This window comes from Pogoniulus pusillus, chromosome 1 (assembly GCF_015220805.1).
Source record: "Pogoniulus pusillus isolate bPogPus1 chromosome 1, bPogPus1.pri, whole genome shotgun sequence".
NCBI classification, from domain to species: Eukaryota; Metazoa; Chordata; class Aves; order Piciformes; family Lybiidae; genus Pogoniulus; species Pogoniulus pusillus.
In genome coordinates this window covers 50,402,560-50,420,652 of record NC_087264.1, presented here as the reverse complement: position 1 = coordinate 50,420,652, position 18,093 = coordinate 50,402,560, and the positions used below count along the sequence as shown (strand labels likewise).

The window sequence follows — 18,093 nt, the reverse complement described above, 5'->3', positions numbered from 1 at the left end:
TTGTGCTGAGGGATCCAAAATCATAGACTCATCATAGAATGTCATGGGCTGGAAAGGACCTCGAAAAACCATCCAGTCCCACCTCCCTGCTAGAGCAGGGGCACCTGCAGGAGGTCACACAGGACTGGACACAGTGGTCCAGGTGAGAGCAGAGCAGCAGAATAACTAAATTTGTTCCACAGACTCACAGAATGTCAGGGGCTGGAAGGGACCTCCAAAGCTCAGCCAGTCCCACCCCCTGCCAGAGCAGGAGCACCTAGAGCAGGTCACACAGGAACACATCACAGTATCACAGTATCACAGTATCACCAAGGTTGGAAGAGACCTCACAGATCATCAAGTCCAACCCTTTAGCACAGAGCTCAAGGCCAGACCATGGCACCAAGTGCCACGTCCAGTCCTGCCTTGAACAGCTCCAGGGACGGCGACTCCACCACCTCCCCGGGCAGCCCATTCCAGTGTCCAATGACTCTCTCAGGGAAGAACTTTCTCCTCACCTCCAGCCTAAATTTCCATCCAGGTGGGTTTGAAATATCTCCAGAGAGGGAGACTCCACAGCCCTCCTGGGCAGCCTCTTCCAGACTTCTGTCACCCTTACAGGGAAAAAAATTCCTCCTCCTGTCCCTGTGGAACTTCCTCTGCCTCAGCTTCCACCACTGCCCCTTGTGCTGTCATTGGGCATCACCCAGCAGAGCCTGGCTCCAGCCTCTGCCCACTCACTCTGCACATCTTTATCACCATGACTGAGGTCAGCACAGCCCCAGCTCCCTCAGGCTCCTCTTCTCCAAGCAGCAGAGCCCCAGCAACTTCAGGCTCTCCTCATAAGGGAGATGTTCCTCTCCCTTCAGCATCTCTGTGTCTCTCCCCTTGTGTAAGAGCTCAGAAAGCTGTCACTGTGAAATCGTGATACAAGTTTTCCTAAAGAAAAGTCTGGAGTAGCCTCCATGCTTCCTCTCCATCTGGGCAGAGCAGGATTTTATAACTATTTTTATGTCTGAGGATGCGGAGAAGCTTCTAATGGAAGTTTGGAAGGCACCTGCCTTCCCCACCATATGACAGGGTTGCTTTATTTCTGCATCGAGCATTTGTTGCTCTTCTCCCACTAAGTTTCTTTGTGTCTCTCCAATTTGCATTGTAGGCACCTCCAAGTCACAGTTGGTGGAGTTACTGTCCCTGGAGATGTCCAAGGAACCTATGGATATGGCACTTCAGGACATGGTTTGATGAGCTTGGTGGACTTAAGTTAATGGTTGGAGTGGATGATCTTGGCAGTCTTACCAACTCTGTGATTCTGTGTGCAGAGGATGGAGACACATGATTTCTGCTTAGAGACCCAAGGCTCTTGTTCATGTAATAGAATAACAGAATCAGTTCTGGAGCCCCTGGGACAGGAAAGGTCTGGAGGTGCTGGAAGGTGTCCAGAGAAGGGCTGTGAGGATGATCAGAGGGCTGGAGCTGCTCTGCAATGGGGACAGGCTGAGAGAGTTGAAGTTGTTCAGTCTGGAGAGGAGAAGGCTCCAAGGAGACCTTCTTGTGCCTTCCAGTGTCTAAAGTGGGCTACAGAAAAGCTAGGGTGGGACTTTTTAGGGTAGCAGGTAGTGATAGGATTGGAGGAGGAATGGAGATTGGAGATTTTGATAAGATGTTAGGAAGAAGTTCTTCATCATGAGGGTGGTGAGAGACTGGCAGAGGTTGCTCAGGGAGGTGGTGGAAGCCTCATCCCTGGATGTTTTTAAGGCCAGGCTGGATGTGCCTCTGGGCAAGATGATGTAGTGTGAGGTGTCCCTGTCCAGGGCAGGGGAGTTGGAATTGGATGATCTATGAGGCCCCTTCTAGCTCTGAAAATTTGTGGTTCTGTGATCAATAAGGTTGAAAAAGATCTCCAAGATCATGGAGTCCAACCATTAATCTCAGGTTAACAGTTGGACTTGATGATCTTGAAGGTCTTTTCCAACCAAACCAGTTCTATGATCCCATAAGCTGTCCCTGCTGACTGCTGCAGTGTTGGACGAGATAAGCTTTAAAGGTCTCTCCCAAATCAAACCATTCTCTGAGTCTGTGAATTCTGTACTTCTAATACTGCTGCTGGGCCTGTAAAGAAGTCAGGATCAAGAGGATCAGCTGAAGGTTTTTCTGGCACCTTGGTGCAGAAAGCTGATGTTAGGAGGAAGATGGTGTCAGAGAGAGTGATTGGCATTGGAATGGGCTGCCCAGGCAGGTGGTGGAGGCACCGTCCCTAGAGGTGTGCAAGCAAAGCCTGGCTGAGGCACTTAGTGCCATGGTCTGGTTGACTGGCTAGGGCTGGGTGCTAGGTTGAGCTGGATGAGCTTGGAGGTCTCTTCCAACCTGGCTGATTCTATGATTCTATGATTTCCTTGCAAGCTCTTCAATGTCACTACTCAGAGCAAAAGAAGGTCATCAGTATCACTCCATCAGCATGTTGGAAAGCTGATAGGTTTTCCAAACATCTATCCCTAGAGGGATAAGTGAGAAGGCAAAAAGCAACATGTAGTGGCAAGTCCCACAGTGCTTTACACACAAGGTTCAGGACAAACAAGCTGTACAAATGATCCCAGTGGGTCACAGAAGCATAGAAGGGGAGGAATTGGAAGCAGCCTGCAGACATCACCAAGTCCAAAGCCCCTGCTAAATCAGGCTCTGCTGGGGCAGGTAACACAGGAATGCATCCAGATGGGCCTTAAAAGTCTCTAGAGAAGGAGACTCCACGACTTCATTCAGCAGCTTGTGCCAGGGCTCCAGCACCCTCACAGTAAAGTTTTTCCTCATGTAGAAGTGGAGTTTCCCAGGTTGCACTTTATGGAGGGCCATGGAGATGATCAGAGGGCTGGAGCACAGGCTGAGAGAATTGGGGGTGTTTAGCCTGGAGAAGAGAATGCTGCAGGGAAACTAACAGCAGCCTGTCAGGACATGAAGGGGGCTGCAGGAAGGCTGCAGAGAGACTGTTTGCAAAGGCCTGCAGAGACTGGATAAGGGGCAATGTTTTGAAATCAGAGAAAAGCAGATTGAGATTGGATGTGAGGAACAAGTTCTGCACCATGAGGGTGCTGGAACACTGCAACAGGTTGCCCAGGAAGGTGGTTGGGTCCCCATCCCTGGACCTATTCATGGTCAGGCTGGACAGGGCTCTGGGCAGCCTGATCTAGTTGAGGGTGTCCCTGCTGACTGCAGGGGGATTGGATTGGATGAGCCTTGGAGGTCCCTTCCAGCCCAGCCCATTCTATGAATCTATGATAGCATCACACTTCTGAGACAAAAAGTAAAGTTTTGTGTTTCTTAAATGTTTAAACAGAAACAAAGCAACCTCTCTTCAACTGCTCATTATTGCTTCTCATCACAACAGCATCTAAGTTCAGTGTTAGGCAGAGTGTAGACTGTTGGGAGCACAGTTGGCATCCTTCCAACCTCCTGGTCATAAAGAGCATTCAAGCAATGAGTTTGAGCAGAATGAGAGTAAGCTAAGGAACACCCACACCCATCCCTCGAGCTTGTGTGTTGTGGCACAGCACGTGGGCAGAATTATCACACTTAATGAAACGTCCCAAAGAGCTTTGTTTATAGCTCACAGTAGCCTTTTGGCTTCGAAGAGCAGCTTCAAACTAGTGATTCTTATCTGTGGGTACAGCAGAGTCACAGAATGGTGAGGGTTGGAAGAGACCTCTGGAGATCATGGAGTCTAATCCCATGCCAAAGCAGGATCACCCAGGGTAGGTCACACAGGAACACAACCAGATGTGCCTCGGAAGTCTCCAGAGGAGGAGGCTCCACAACCTCTCTGGGTAGTGGCTCCAGCACCCTCACAGTGAAGTTTTCTCATGCTGAGGTGGAACTTCCTGTGTCCTGTCACAGGACAGTACTGAAAGAGCCTGGCCCCTGCTCCTTGAGACTCACCCTGCAGGTATTTAGAAAAGTGAAGAAGAAGTTTTCCCTCATGTTCAGGTGGAACTTCTTGTGATGTGCTGCTTCCCTTGAGTTAGAGCTCTGTGTGTATATATAGACATGTGTATATATAGAGACAGATATCTATAGATGTGTGTATATAGATACACACTGACATCTTTTTAACTCCACAACAACTGGCACAGGATCAGATACATGAAGAGAAGTTTTGTCACCTAAAATGTCACGAGTGAAACTCACAGGTCACTGACAGAGGAGGTGCTGCCTTCCACTGAGCACCTTGGCTTATTCCTGGCACTGGTTTTTGGTGAGCTGAGCACTGATCAGACCACCTGTAGCTATCACAGAATCACAAAGACATCCAAAACCATCTAAGTACAACCATCAACCCAGCACTGTCAGGTCACCACTAAACCAAGTTCCTCAGCACCACATCTACACCACTTTGGAATGCTTCCACAGCTGGTGACTTCACCACAGTCCTGGGCAGGCTGTTAAAGGACTTAGCCACTCCCTGAGGGAAAAAGAGTTTCCCAATAGAAGTTCTTCACCATAAAGGTGGTAAGACCCTGGAACAGATTGCCCAGGGAGGTGGTGGAAGCCTCATTCCCAGAGGTGTTTAAGGCCAGGCTGGATGAGGCTCTGGAAGAGTGATCTAGTGTGAGGTGTCCCTGCCCATGGCAAGAGGGTTGGATTCTTGTGGTCCCTTCCAACCCTGATTGATTCTATGGTTCTAGGGGTTGGAAGGGACCTCTAGAGCTCATCTATTTCAAGCCCTCTATCTTAAGGGGGGCTACACAAAAGCTGGGGAAGGATTTTCTGAGGTGTCATGTAGTGATAGCACTGAGGGGAATGGAGCAAAAGTAGAAGTGGTTAGATTCAGATGGGATGTTGGGAAAAAGTTCTTCAGCATGAAGGTGCTGAGAGATTCTCTCCAGCAGATCCCTGTCCCTTAAACCTAGGAGCCCAAAACTGAAGTACTGAAGATGAGGTCTCACCAGGGCAGAGTAGAGGGGGAGGAGAACCTCCCTTGATCTGCTGGACACACTCTGCTTAATGCACCCCAGGATCCCACCGGCCCTCTTGGCCACCAGGACACATTGTTGTCCCATAGATGTTACCCACCAGCACTCCCAGCTCCCTCTCCACAGGGCTGCTCTCCAGCAGATCACCTCCCAACCTGTACTGCTGTAGTTTACTGTTCCTCCCCAGGTGCAGGACTCTACACTTGTCCTTAAAAATGAACCTCATTTTTAACCTCTGTGCCCAGCTCTCAGTCTGTCCAAGTCTCACTGGATGGCCACAGCCTTCAGCTGTATCAGCCAAGCCTCCCAGTTTGGTGTCATCAGTCCCTCCATCCAACCTCTGCTGGATTCTTTTCAGTCTTCCTTGAAGAAGTGGGCACAAGGCCACAGCTGTGGTCTCACTAGAGCACAGCAGAAGGAAAGCAAACCTCCCTCAGCCTACTGGCCACACTATTCTTCATGCACAACAGAGATGACATTCTCCCAGACACATCAATCTTGCAGAACAAGGCATCCTGGAAGCCAGAGTAAACAAAGACAAAACTCTCTAGAGCATGAATGAAGAAGCCCCCTCAATCCACAAAATTAGCTCACATTAATCCAGCCACCAACAGGGGTGGGGAAAGAAAAGTCTTCTTTTAGATCTTGTGAGCCCTTCCCTGACAGGATCTCCTGACAAAGACATTGAAGTGATGGCCTCATGAGCAAGGGTTTTAGGAGCAAGCTTTTGACAGCAACTTGTACCCTGGCATTTTAGCCAAAATACCTGATCTACCACACCCACTGCTTTGGCACTACAGTCCTGTTTCTGCTGCAGTTTCTGCTGTAATAAACCACCTTAAGGAAGTGATTGTCAATCACCACATCTGTAGGTACCTCCCAATGTGAGATTAAAGAAAAAGATTTCTTTAATCTCCCAATGGAGATTAAAGAAAAGGCCCATTCCTATAGAATCAAATCACACAATTGTTGACATCACAGAATCAGAGGATCAACTAGATTGGAAAAGACCTCCAAGATCATCCACTCCAACCTAGCACCCAGCCCTAGCCAGTCAACTGGACCATGGCACTAAGTGCCTCATGCAGCCTCCTCTCAAACATCTGCAGGGATGGACACTCCACCACCTCCCTGGGCAGCCCATTCCAATGCCAATCTCTCTCTGCCAACAACTTCCTCCTCACATCCAGCCTGAACCTGTCCTGGCACAACGTGAGACTGTGTCCCCTTGTTCTGTATCTGGCTGCCTGGCAGCAGACACCAACCCCACCTGGCTACAGCCTCCCTTCAGGCAGCTGTAGACAGCAATGAGGTCTGCCCTGAGCCTCCTCTTCTGCAGGCTGCACACCCCCAGCTCCCTCAGCCTCTCCTCATAGGGTTTGTGCTCCAGGCCCCTCACCAGCTTTGTTGCCCTTCTCTGGACACCTTCCAGCACCTCAACATCTCTCTTGAACTGAGTAGCCCAGAACTGGACACAGCACTCAAGGTGTGGCCTGAGCAGTGCTGAGCACAGGGGCAGAATAACCTCCCTTGTCCTGCTGGCCACACTGCTCCTGATGCAGGCCAGGATGCCATTGGCTCTCTTGGCCACCTGGGCACACTGCTGGCTCAGCTTCAGCTACTTTCTACCAGTACCCCCAGGTCCCTTTCCTCCTGGCTGCTCTCAGCCACTCAGTCCCCAGCCTGTAGTGCTGCTTGGGGTTGATGTGGCCAAAGTGTACAACCCTGCACTTGGCCTTGTTCAATCTCATCCCATTGGCCTCTGCTCACCCATCCAGCCTGGCAAGGTCCCTCTGCAGGGCTCTCCTACCTTCCAACAGCTCCACACCTGCTCCTAGCTTGGTGTCATCTGCAAACTTACTGATGCTGGACTCAGTCCCCTCGTCCAGATCATCAATAAAGATATTGAACAAGATCAGGCCCATCACTGATCCCTGGGGGACACCACTAGGAGAAGAGACCTTTGAGATCATCAAGTCCAACCCCACCGCTACTGCTAAGCCATTTCCACTAAACCACATCCCTCAGCATCACATCCACACCACTAGGAGAAGAGACCTTTGAGATCATCAAGTCCAACCCCACCGCTACTGCTAAGCCATTTCCACTAAACCACATCCCTCAGCATCACATCCACACCACCTCCAGGGATGGTGACTCCACCACCTCCCTGGGCAGCCTGTTCCAGTGCCTGACCACTCTTTCTGTGACAATATTTTCCTAACATCCAACCTGAACCTTCCTTGGCACAAGGTTCCTCTGTGACCTGAGCTAGACTGTGTGCTCCTACTCTGGCAGGGCAGTTGGACTCAACCATCTCTTTGGGTACCTTCTGACCTTTGACATCTGTGATCCTGGGAACCTGAGGCTGTTTCTTCTCATTCTGGTGAGACCTCATCTTGAGTACTGCATTCAGTCTTAGGACCCCCAGTTTAAGAGGGGCAGGGATGTGCTGCAGAGGGTCCAGCAGAGAGCTACGAGGATGATGAGGGGACTGGAGCACTGCCAGATGAGGAGAGGCTGAGGGACTTGGGGCTGTTCAGTCTGAAGAAGAGAAGGCTGAGAGGGGATTTAATCAATGTTTATAACCATCTGAGGGCTGGAGGTCAGGAGGAGGATGACAGGCTCTGCTCACTTGCTCTCTGGGATAGGACAAGGAGCAATGGATGTAAGTTGCAGCACAGGAGGTTCCAGATCAACACAAGGGGGAACTTCTTGACTGGAAGGGTCACAGAGCATCACAGAGCACTGGCACAGGCTGCCCAGAGAGATTGTGGAGTCTCCTTCTGTGGAGCCTTTCAAGTCCTGTCTGGATGTGTTCCTGTGTGACCTGGGCTAGACTGCATGGTCCTGCTCTGGCAGGGAAGTTGGACTGGATGATCTCTTTGGGTTCCTTCCAACCTCTGACATTGTGTGAGCCTGTGAGCACCATTTGGTGCACATGAGAGGAGATTGACCCCTACCTGACTGCAGTCTCCCTTGGGGTAGTTGCAGAGGGTCTTCCCTCAGCCTCCTCTTCTGAAGGCTAAACAAGCACAGTTCCCTCACCCATTCCTCATAGGACATCTGCTCAAGGACTTTCATCAGCTTGTGTTTTCTCTGGACATGCTCTAGCACTTCCTTTTAGTGCTCCATAACCTCCTTGTAGTGAGGGGTTCAAAACTGAGCAGGGTATTCAAGGTGTGGCCTCACAATCATACTGCTAGACCTGCTGGTCACACCATTGCTGCTGCAAGGCAGGATGCCTTTGGCCTTCTTGGCCACCTGAGCACACTGGTGGCTCATATTCAGCTGCCCATCCACCAGCACCCCCAGAGTGCTGACTGAACTGGAGCTCAGACTTGAACTAAACACTTCTGGTACCTGCATGTACCATCTGATTTCCAGAGCTGCTAAGCCTTGTTCAGATAATGACAGTTGAGCAGGGAGAACCTCAAATCCGAATCAAGACATCTGGAGATGCTATGCAATGTGATGTAAATGTCACTGGAAGCTTGCTAAGATGTCCTGGAATCTCAGAATATTCTGGTTAGTGACTCAGCTGGAGGCCTACATGGTGGTAGGTAAGACTCTCAGACTGTGCAAAATGTGCTAGAAGAATCAGGAGGATTCTCATTTTCCACTCAAAACCCATTGCCAAGTCTTGCAATCACCATTTTAGGAAGAAGTGCAACTAGAGACAAAGGTTCTACCATCAGATATGAATGATTCACAGGCATAGCTGTGGGCTAAAGAGGGTTTTTTTCCCCCTTATCCATCAAGAACATGACTTAAGAGCAGTGGGTAGCAATTGATCAGAACTCCTTCATCCTAGGGAGGAAAGGAAAAAAAAAACAAAGAAGAACCAACCCAAAAAACCCACAACAGAATGAAAGAAGCAGACAGAAAAATGACTCTTCTGAGTGTGGTGATGAGAATGTAGTAAAGGGCAAGAGATTTCTTCTTTTGTTCCTGAGGGAACACTGAAGCAGACTCAGTCAGGTGCTGCTGCCTGCCCGAGAGTATCTCGCTGGGTGACAACATCACCCATGAGACGTCAGCCCCGAGAGCACAACACTGCGTTCACACTTCTGTCTTTCACTCCAACCCCCTTCCTCCCACTTGCAGCCCTGTTCTAGGCATTGTTTGTCACCCGTGAATGTCACCAGCCTGACAGAGCTCCTTCGAGCAACGCCGACCACCGCCAAGTGTCTCATCCTGCCCACGCGCCAGCGAGGGGGGTGCAATTAATGCCAGCCTGACTCTAAGACACGAAGCCCTTTGAGAGCAGATGCTGTCAGCTGGGGCTCAATGTCTCACTCAGCTCAGGTGCTTTCCAAATCACACAGCTGCCTCCCCACGACGTGCCACGGATGTGGCTCCCATCAGAAGCACCGTGGTAGATTTGGTAAGCGGAAGTTTGTCGCCGACGCTTTCTGTGAGCACTTCCAAAGCACTTTAGGCTCTTTCAGATGAGGTTCAGAGCAGCAGCAATGGTCACATTTTCATTTCCAGTACAGATTCTCCTGCCCCTCTACTCTGCCCTGCTGAGGCTGCATCTGGAGTACTGTGTCCACTTCTGTCCCCTGCCCAGTTCAAGAGGGACATAGAACTGCTTGAGAGAGTCCAGCACAGAGCCACAAAGATGCTGAAGGGAATGGAACATCTCTGTTAGGAGGAGAGCCTGAGGGAGCTGTGGCTGTGCTGCTGGGAGAGGAGGAGACTGAGAGGTGACCTCATCAGTGTTTACAAAGATGTAAAGGTGAGTGCCAAGAGGCTGGAGCCAGGCTCTGCTGGGTGATGCCCAATGACAGCACAAGGGGCAATGGCAGAAGCTGAGATACAGAAAGTTTCAGTTAAACATGAGCAGGACTTTTTTTTTCCCTGTGAAGGTGACAGAACTCTGGAACAGGCTGCCCAGGGGGGCTGTGGAGTCTCCTCTGGAGAGATTCCAAACCCACCTGGATGTGTTCCTGTGTGACTTGCTCAAGGTGCTCCTGCTGTGGCAGGGGGATTGGACTGAATGAGCTTTGGAGGTCCCTTCCAGACCCTGACATTGTGTGATTCTGTCACACATTGGACATTAGAAACAATTTCTTTGCTGCAAAAGTGGTCAGGGACTAGAACAGGCTGCCCAGGGAAGTGGTGGAGTCACCGTCCCTGGAGGTGCTCAGGAAACCTGTGGACATGGCACTTTGAGACTTGGTTTGATGTCCATGGTGGTGCTGGCTTGTCCTTGGAGGTGTTTAAGGATAGCCTGGCTGTGGCAGTCAGTGCCATGGTTATGGTTGCTGTAGTGCTGTTAGGTCATAGGCTGGACTGGATGATCTCAAAGGTCTACCCCAGGCTCAATAACTCTATGACACATAAGCTCAATGCAATCTATTTTCACACTCCTTATTTACTGTGTTGTTGGTTATGCAACTCTGAGCCATTTTCTTGCAGGGAACTGTTTTCATTTGTGGGTTGGTTTTGGGTTGTTTTTTTTCACCCTTGAGATAATCACTTTCATTTACCAGATCATGAGAAGGTTTTGTTTTCCATCACCTCCAGGGAAGCAGAAAGTGTCAAAACCTGACTGTTGGCTAGAATAATTCATTATTTTAATGTAGGATATTTAAAAATGCAGAGTTTGTTGTTTTTTTTTACCATGCTTTCACTTGTGTTAAAGGTTAGGGCTAGGCTGGCTGCTAGAAAAATACCACAGGCTCCCTGTGAACCCCTCTGTGTTCCCAAAGGGAAGAGAAAGGGAAGAAGGGAGAGAGAGGCTGATGGGCAGGGCAAGAAACTGAATCACCTTTAAAGGAAATGATGGCAATAAAATACATGCAAATATATATTGATGCTAAAATTAACCAGGTTTGAAATAGTAATGAATAGAAGCATCTTGATGGCTATGACATCACACTCACCACTGATGGCTGTGGACGAGCACTGCGAAGTCCTGGCCTGGACTCAATGGCAGACAGGAACCAGATTCAGGAGCTGGATTGTGGAAATGGATTCAAGAAGTCAAACCTCTACCTGACTCTACCAAGGCTGGTGCTAAACCATAGAATCACAGAATCAACCAGGTTGGAAGAGACCTCCAAGATCCAGTCCAACCTAGCACCCAGCCCTATCCAGTCAACCAGACCACGGCACCGAGTGCCTCATACAGTCTTTTCTTGAAGACCTCCAGAGGTGGTGCCCCCAACACCACATCTCTGTTTCTTTTCAACACCTTCAGGGATGGGGATTCAGCCACCTCCCTGGGCAGCCTGTGCCAGGCTTTGAGAACCCTTTCTGTGAAGAAGTTTCTTCTAACATCCAAGCTAAGACTCTTCTGGTGTAACTGGAGGCCAGCTGAAGAAGTTTCTTCTAATATCCAACCTAAGCTTCCTGTGGTGCAACTTGAGGCCATTTTCTCTTGTCTCATAGTTGTTAGTAGGGAGAAGAGACCAACACCTACCTAACCACAACCTCCTTTCAGGAGTTGTAGACAGCAATGAGGTCTCCTCTTAGACTTGTTCTCCTCAGGCTAAACACCTCCAGTTCCCTCAGCCACTCCTCACCAGCCCTGCTCTCTAGACCCTTCATTGCCTATCTCTGGACACACTACAGCACCTCAATGTCATTTGTGGAGTGAGAACCCCAAAACTGAACACAGTATTCAAAGTGTGGCCTCACCAGTGCCAGGTACAGTAGGTGAGAACTTAGTTCTGCACAGACTAATTTGCAATCAATTTTTGGATTGGAAACAGCAAATCAGAAGTTCCTTCCACACCAGTATCAGGAAGCTAAACGAGTTATATCATTTGGTTCTTCCCACTCTGACAAGCAGAGTTCACTCAGAATGGCAGGGATCAGAAGGGACTCCTGGAGATCATCTAGTCCAAATCTCCTGCTAAAGCAGGATCAGCTGGACCAGGTTGCACAGGATTGTGTGCAGGCAGATGTTGAACATCTCCAGAGAAGGAGACTCCACAGCCTCTCTGGACAGCCTGCTCCAGGGCTCTGACAGTCTCACAGTGAAGCAGTTCTTCCTCACACTGAGGTGGAGCATCCTGAGCTCTGCTTTGTGCCTGCTGCCCCTTGTCCAACTGCTAGGTACCACTGAAAAGAGTCTGGCCCCATCATGTACAGTTCTGGAGCACCCAACATGAGAAGAAAATGGAACTGTTTGAGTGAGTCCAAAGAAGGCCATGAAGATGCCCAGAGGGCTGCAGCAGCTCTGCTATGAGGACAGGCTGAGAGAGTTGGGGCTCTGCAGCCTAAAGAGAAGGCTTCCAGGAGACCTTGGAGTGGCTACAGGAGGGCAGGGGAGGGACTATTGACAAGGTCTTGTCATGACAGGATGAGGAGGAATGGGTTTAAAGTGGCAGAGGGGAGATTAAAAGTGGCTGTTAGGAAGAAGTTGTTTGCAGTGAGGCTGGTGAGACCCTGGCACAGGTTGCCCAGGGAGGTTGTGGAGCACAGAAGCACAGAATGTGATCTTTGATCATATTCTGTGATTCTCTGATTCATGACCTCCCTGGAGGTGTTCCAGGCCAAGCTGGATGAGGCCTTGAGTGACCTGTTCTAGTGGGAGGTGTCCCTGCCTATGGCAGGGAGTTGGAACTGGCTGAGCTTTGAGGTCCCTTCCAACCTTAACCATTCTATGAGTCTATGATCCTCTTGACACCCTCCCTTCTCTTGAATTCCCAGCTCCTTCCAGGCTACTGTCAACTTCCATGTTTCTGCTAGCAGATAGATGCAGAGAGAGAGGGAAGCTAAATGAAAGCACCACCTAGAAAAGCACAGCTTAGTCACACCAAGTTGTAGCTCTATTTTTCTCTCTTCTTTTTTCAGCAGTGTTTGGCCATGCTCCCATTGATCTCTCACCTATTATTAGATAAAACATTCCCCTGCCTTTTCACCACTCTTCCAGCCATGGGCCTCACCTTCAATAAGCTGCAATTGAACATGACATTTAATGTCAAGCTCAGCACTGCTAATGCAATTGTGACTGTCTCCAGAACGACCTGCAGCATGACCCCTTTCTGATGAATGTGAGCTCTAAAGCCTTCTTCCCATCCCATCAAACACTCCTGGCCCAGGCATTCTGCACTGCTAAGAACAAGCACCTTTGTTTCCTCAATCTGTTTTTCATCCATCTTTGTTTCATCCATCAGTTTAAGAAGTACAGGGATCAGCTAGAGAGGGTCCAGCAGAGGGCTATGAGGATGATTAGGGCACTGGAGCACTGCCTGATGAGGAGAGGCTGAGGGACCTGGGACTGTTCAGTCTGCAGAGGAGAAGACTGAGAGGGGATTTAATAGATGTTTATCAGTGTCTGAGGGATGGAGGTCAGGAGGGGGTGGACAGGCTCTGCTCACTGCTCCCTGGGATAGGACAGGGAGCAATGGATGGAAGCTGCAGCACAGGAGGTTCCAGCTCAACACAAGGGGGAACTTCTTGACTGTAAGGCTCCCAGAGCACTGGCACAGGCTGCCCAGAGAGGTTGTGGAGTCTCCTTCTCTGGAGACTTTCAAGGCCTGTCTGAATGTGTTCCTGTGTGCCCTGAGCTAGATATGGTCCTGCTCTGGCAGGGGGTTATACCTGATGACGTCTTTGGGTCCCTTCAACCCCTGACAACCTGTGATCTCCAAATCAAGTTGGTGCAATTCACAGAATCACAGAATTTCTTAGATTGGCAAAGACCTTCAAGCCCACCAGGTCCAAGCATCAGTCACACTGACAAGGCCTTGACCAAACCAAACCCCTCAGCACAACATCTGATCCCTATGAATCGCTATGGTTGGAAAGGACCACCAGCATCAGCCAGTCCAACCTTCATCCCAGCATCCTTCATCACTAGACCATAGCCTCAAGCACCACATCCACTCTCCTCTTAAACACCTCCAGGGATGGCAACTCCAGCACCTCCCTGGGCAGCCTGTTCCAGTGCCTGACCACCCGCTCAGGGAAGAACTTCCTCCAGACATCCAACCTAAACCTCCCCTGACACAACTTGAGGCCATTTCCTCTTGTCCTACCATTAGTAACTGGGGAGAAGAGATCAGCTCCAGCCTGGATCCTTTGATCCCCACTCAGCCTGGTTCAAAAAGAGCTTCCCCTCTTCTTAAATGCCTTCTGTGCAACCCCTGCAACACCACTACCTGTTAACTGCATGAAATGTGAGTTCAGGCTCTTTGACAATGGCCTCAGAGTGCTTTAGAATGTTGTTTTCTTTACAGGTTCAGCAATCATTTGTGTCTGTGTACACACAACAAGGAAAACCTTCCTACATTAAAATGTGATGGAGCTGCTTAAGCAGGTAATTATGTAATTATAGCAAGGTATGTAGTAATCACTGAATAAAATGTTACATACAGCTTCAAAGTCAAGTCATGGCTCTTTTGTCAGCTAATGAGAAACGATGCTGAGCAACCAAAACCAACCAACAGCGCTCCAGGATTTGAAGGAGGCCTCCAGGAAAGCTTGAAAGGGACTTTTTACGAAGGTATGGAGGGACAGGATCACAGAATCACAGAATTTACCCAGTTGGAAAAGAACTCTGAGATTATCAAGACCAACCTTTCACCCAACACCTTCTAATTAACTAACCCATGGCACCAAGTGCCTCATCCAGCCTCCTCTTAAACACCTCCAAGGATGAGGACTCCACCACCTCTCTTGGCAGCCCATTCCAATGCCAATCACTCTTGCTGGGAAGAACTTCTGCCCTGCTGCAGTTTGAGGCAGTGTCCTCTTGTTCATCAGATATGAACCTCACTCTTTGCAGCCCAGAAGGGGGCATCGACCTTCCATGGTACAGGTTTCCTATGGCTATACCCAAACACAGCCAGAATCTCAGCTGGCCAAAATTACTCTAGCTTAAGGGAGGCAACATCTTGGTATGATTTGACTAAGGGGAATTAATTTATCTTTATTTTTTCGAACAAACACTATTTTTTTTCATTAGATGCTTTCCAAATGTGATTTTCTCCAGCCCCAGATAAACCTTGATGACAGTGTAGAATTATAGAATCAGTCAGGGTTGGAAGAGTTCACAAGGATCGTCCAGTTCCAACCCCCCTGCCATGGACAGGGACACCTCACAATAGAACAGGCTGGCCAGAGCCTCATCCAGCCTGGCCTTAAACACCTCCAGGGATGAGGCTTCCACCACCTCACTGGGCAACCTGTGCCAGGGTCTCACCACCCTCATGCTGAAGAACTTCTTCCTAACATTCAGTCTAAATCTACCCACTTCGAGCTTTGTTCCATTCCCCCCAGTCCTATCACTACCCAACAGCCTAAGAAGTCCCTCCCCACCTTTTCTGTAGCCCCCTTCAGATACTGAAAGGTCACAAGTTCACCTGGGAGCCTTCTCCTCTCCAGACTGAACAGCCCCAACTCCCTCAGTCTCTCCTCATAGGAGAGGTGCTCCAGCCCTCTGATCACACCTCAGCCACCTTCAAAACCAAAACCCAAACCCCTCAAACTCAAACCACACTCAAGAACATTTCCAAACTATGTTGCTGGTGTGAAAAACAAAATAAAGAAAAGGTTTCCAGTGTAGGCAGTTATGGATTGCCTTTGTTTTAGGATTAGGAGATTAGTTATGGTTTCTTCAAAGAAATCCACTCAGCTATCCGAGAAGTGAGAAGCATTTGCATGAAAGAGTGGAAAAGAAATGTGACCAGGTTGGTGCAGGCAGCAAAGCAGCAAGCAGCAGTGCAGAGCTGTGCTGCTTGTGACTGAACCTGAGCCAGCAGTGTGCCCAGGTGGCCAAGAAGGCCAATGGCATCCTGGTCTGGATCAGGAATAGTGTGGCCAGCAGGACCAGGGAAGTCCTACCCTGTACTCAGCACTGCTCAGGCCACACCTTGAGTGCTGTGCCCAATTCTGGGCTACTCAGTTTAAGAAAGATGTTGAGGTGCTGGAACACATCCAGAGAAGGGCAACAAGGCTGGGGAGGGGAGTGGAGCACAGCCCTGTGAGGAGAGGCTGAGGGAGCTGGGGGTGAGCAGTCTGCAGAAGAGGAGGCTCAGGGCAGAGCTCATTGCTGTCTGCAGCTACCTGAAGGGAGGCTGTAGCCAGGTGGGGTTGGGCTCTTCTCCCAGGCAACCAGGGACAGAAGAAGAGGACACAGCCTCGAGCTGCAGTAGGGCAGGTTCAGGCTGGATATTAGGCAGAAGTTCTGCAGAGCAAGAGTGATTGGCATTGGAATGGGCTGCCAAGAGAGGTGGTGGAGTCCTCATCCTTGGAGGTGTTTAAGAGGAGACTGGATGAGGCACTTGGTGCCATGGTTTAGTTAATTAGAAGGGTTTGGTTGGATTCTATCATCTCAGAGGTCTTTTCCCACCTGGTTAATTCTGTGATTCTGTGATTTCTGTGGTGTAGCAGGTAAAGCATCCAGCACTAGAATAAGTTGTGGCACTGGAACTTAGCAACAGGAACCCACAACATGTGTCAAAAAAAAAACCAAAATAGAAGTTAGGCTGCAAAATGCTCATTACAGAAGCTATTTTTAAGTGGGCTCAAGACAACAGCACTTCCCCTCCACCCCCTGAGCGCTGGAGAAAATGAGATGTCAGCAATCACCAGAGCCCTGCTAGATTTGATGCAGCATCTGACAGAGTTTATGTTGATAGCACTTTCTGGTCCTGCTGTCCAAAGAAATATGCTCTGAATGCTCCTTCTGCACCTGGGACATCTCACTGTGCTTGTCTTAGCTTCAGACAATCAATGAGCTAGGTGGGAAGGGAGCTCTACAGGTCAACTAGCCCAAACCCCTGCAGTCAGCAAGGACATTGGCAAGTGGAGCAGGTTGATCAGTCACAGCGACCTGAGCTGGAACGGTTGCAGGGAACAGGCACTCACTACCTTTTGGGTAACCTGGGCCAGGCTCTCATCCCCACAGTGAGAAAAAAATAAAAACTAAACTCCCTTCCTTTTCTCCAGTCTAAATCTCCCTCTTTTGTCACAGAATCAGAGAATCATAGAATCAAGCAGTTTGGAAGAGACCTCCAAGCTCACCCAGTCCAACCTAGCGCCCAGCCCTAGCCAGTCAACCAGACCATGGCACTAAGTGCCTCAGCCAGGCTTTGCTTCAACACCTCCAGGGATGGGGACTCCACCACCTCCCTGGGCAGCCCATTTCAATGCCAATCACTCTCTCTGACAACAACTTCCTCCTAACATCCAGCCTAGACCTACCCTGGCACAGCTTGAGACTGTGTCCCCTTGTTCTGTTGCTGGTTGCTTGGCAGAAGAGACCAACCCCACCTGGCCACAGCCTCCCTTCAGGTAGTTGTAGACAGCAACAAGATCACCCCTGAGCCCTCCCATCACTCCTTATCCTCCCCCTGCAGGCTCTGCTGAAAAGTCTGTCCCCAGCTTTCTGATCAGTCCCTTTAAGTACATGAAGGCTGCCAGAAGGGCTCCTTGAAGCCTTCTCTTCTCCAGGCTGAACCAACTCAACTCCCTCAGCCTGACCTCACAGTAGAGGGCTTCCAGCCTCCCACCACTACTTCATCCTCCTCTGGCCCCACTCCAACAGGTCCACGTCTGTGCTGTGCTGAGGACATCAGAGCTGGGCCCAGCACTGCAGGAGGGGTCTCTGCAGACTGCAGCAGAGGGGCAGAATCTCCTCCCCACCCCTGCTGCCCACACTACAGAGGATAAGCCCAGGCCATGGTTTGCCCTAGGCTGCAAGCACACTTTGTCAGTTCATGCCAAGCTTTTCACCCACCAGAATCTCCAAATCCTTGTCCCCAGAGCTGAATGGACATGAGGAGGAATCTTTTCCCAGCAAGAGCAGTCAGGTGTTGGAATGTGCTGCCCAGGGAAGTGGTGGATTCACTAACCCTGGAGGTGTTTGAAAGTGGTTTGGATGTGGTGCTTGGGGATAGAGTTTAGAGGTGAAGCTTGCAGAGAGTCGGGTTCTGGGCTGGATGCAGTGTCCTGAGGGTCTTTTCCAAGCTCAGCATTTCTGTGATTCTGTGTTATCATCTCCCAGCCTGTGTTGATACTGGAGCCTGAGCTGACCCAGATGCAGGAGCTTGCAGGAAGCTAGGGCTGCTTCACCAGTATTTGTACTCCAGGGAAGACAGCATTAAGCTTCTTTGTTTATCAGTGACTTCAGCTCTTGAGGAGGCTCAGATCCAAACACAAATCACAGCAAAGACTGAATTTGCTGCAA

At 49.8% G+C, this 18,093-nt stretch overlaps 1 protein-coding gene across 5 annotated transcripts in view; it reads right to left on the bottom strand.

The window, feature by feature from the left end:
- Window positions 1–18,093, bottom strand: part of LRRC4C (leucine rich repeat containing 4C) — an 802,274-nt gene that overhangs the window by 283,760 nt on the left and 500,421 nt on the right. Inside the window, exon 6 of one of the 5 annotated variants that reach the window (XM_064152050.1) lies at window positions 10,835–10,907. The exons of the other annotated variants lie outside the window; for them this stretch is intronic. The gene's annotated coding sequence lies outside the window, so the exon portion shown is untranslated. The remainder of the gene's footprint in view (window positions 1–10,834; window positions 10,908–18,093) is intronic. 5 annotated transcript variants of the gene reach the window in all.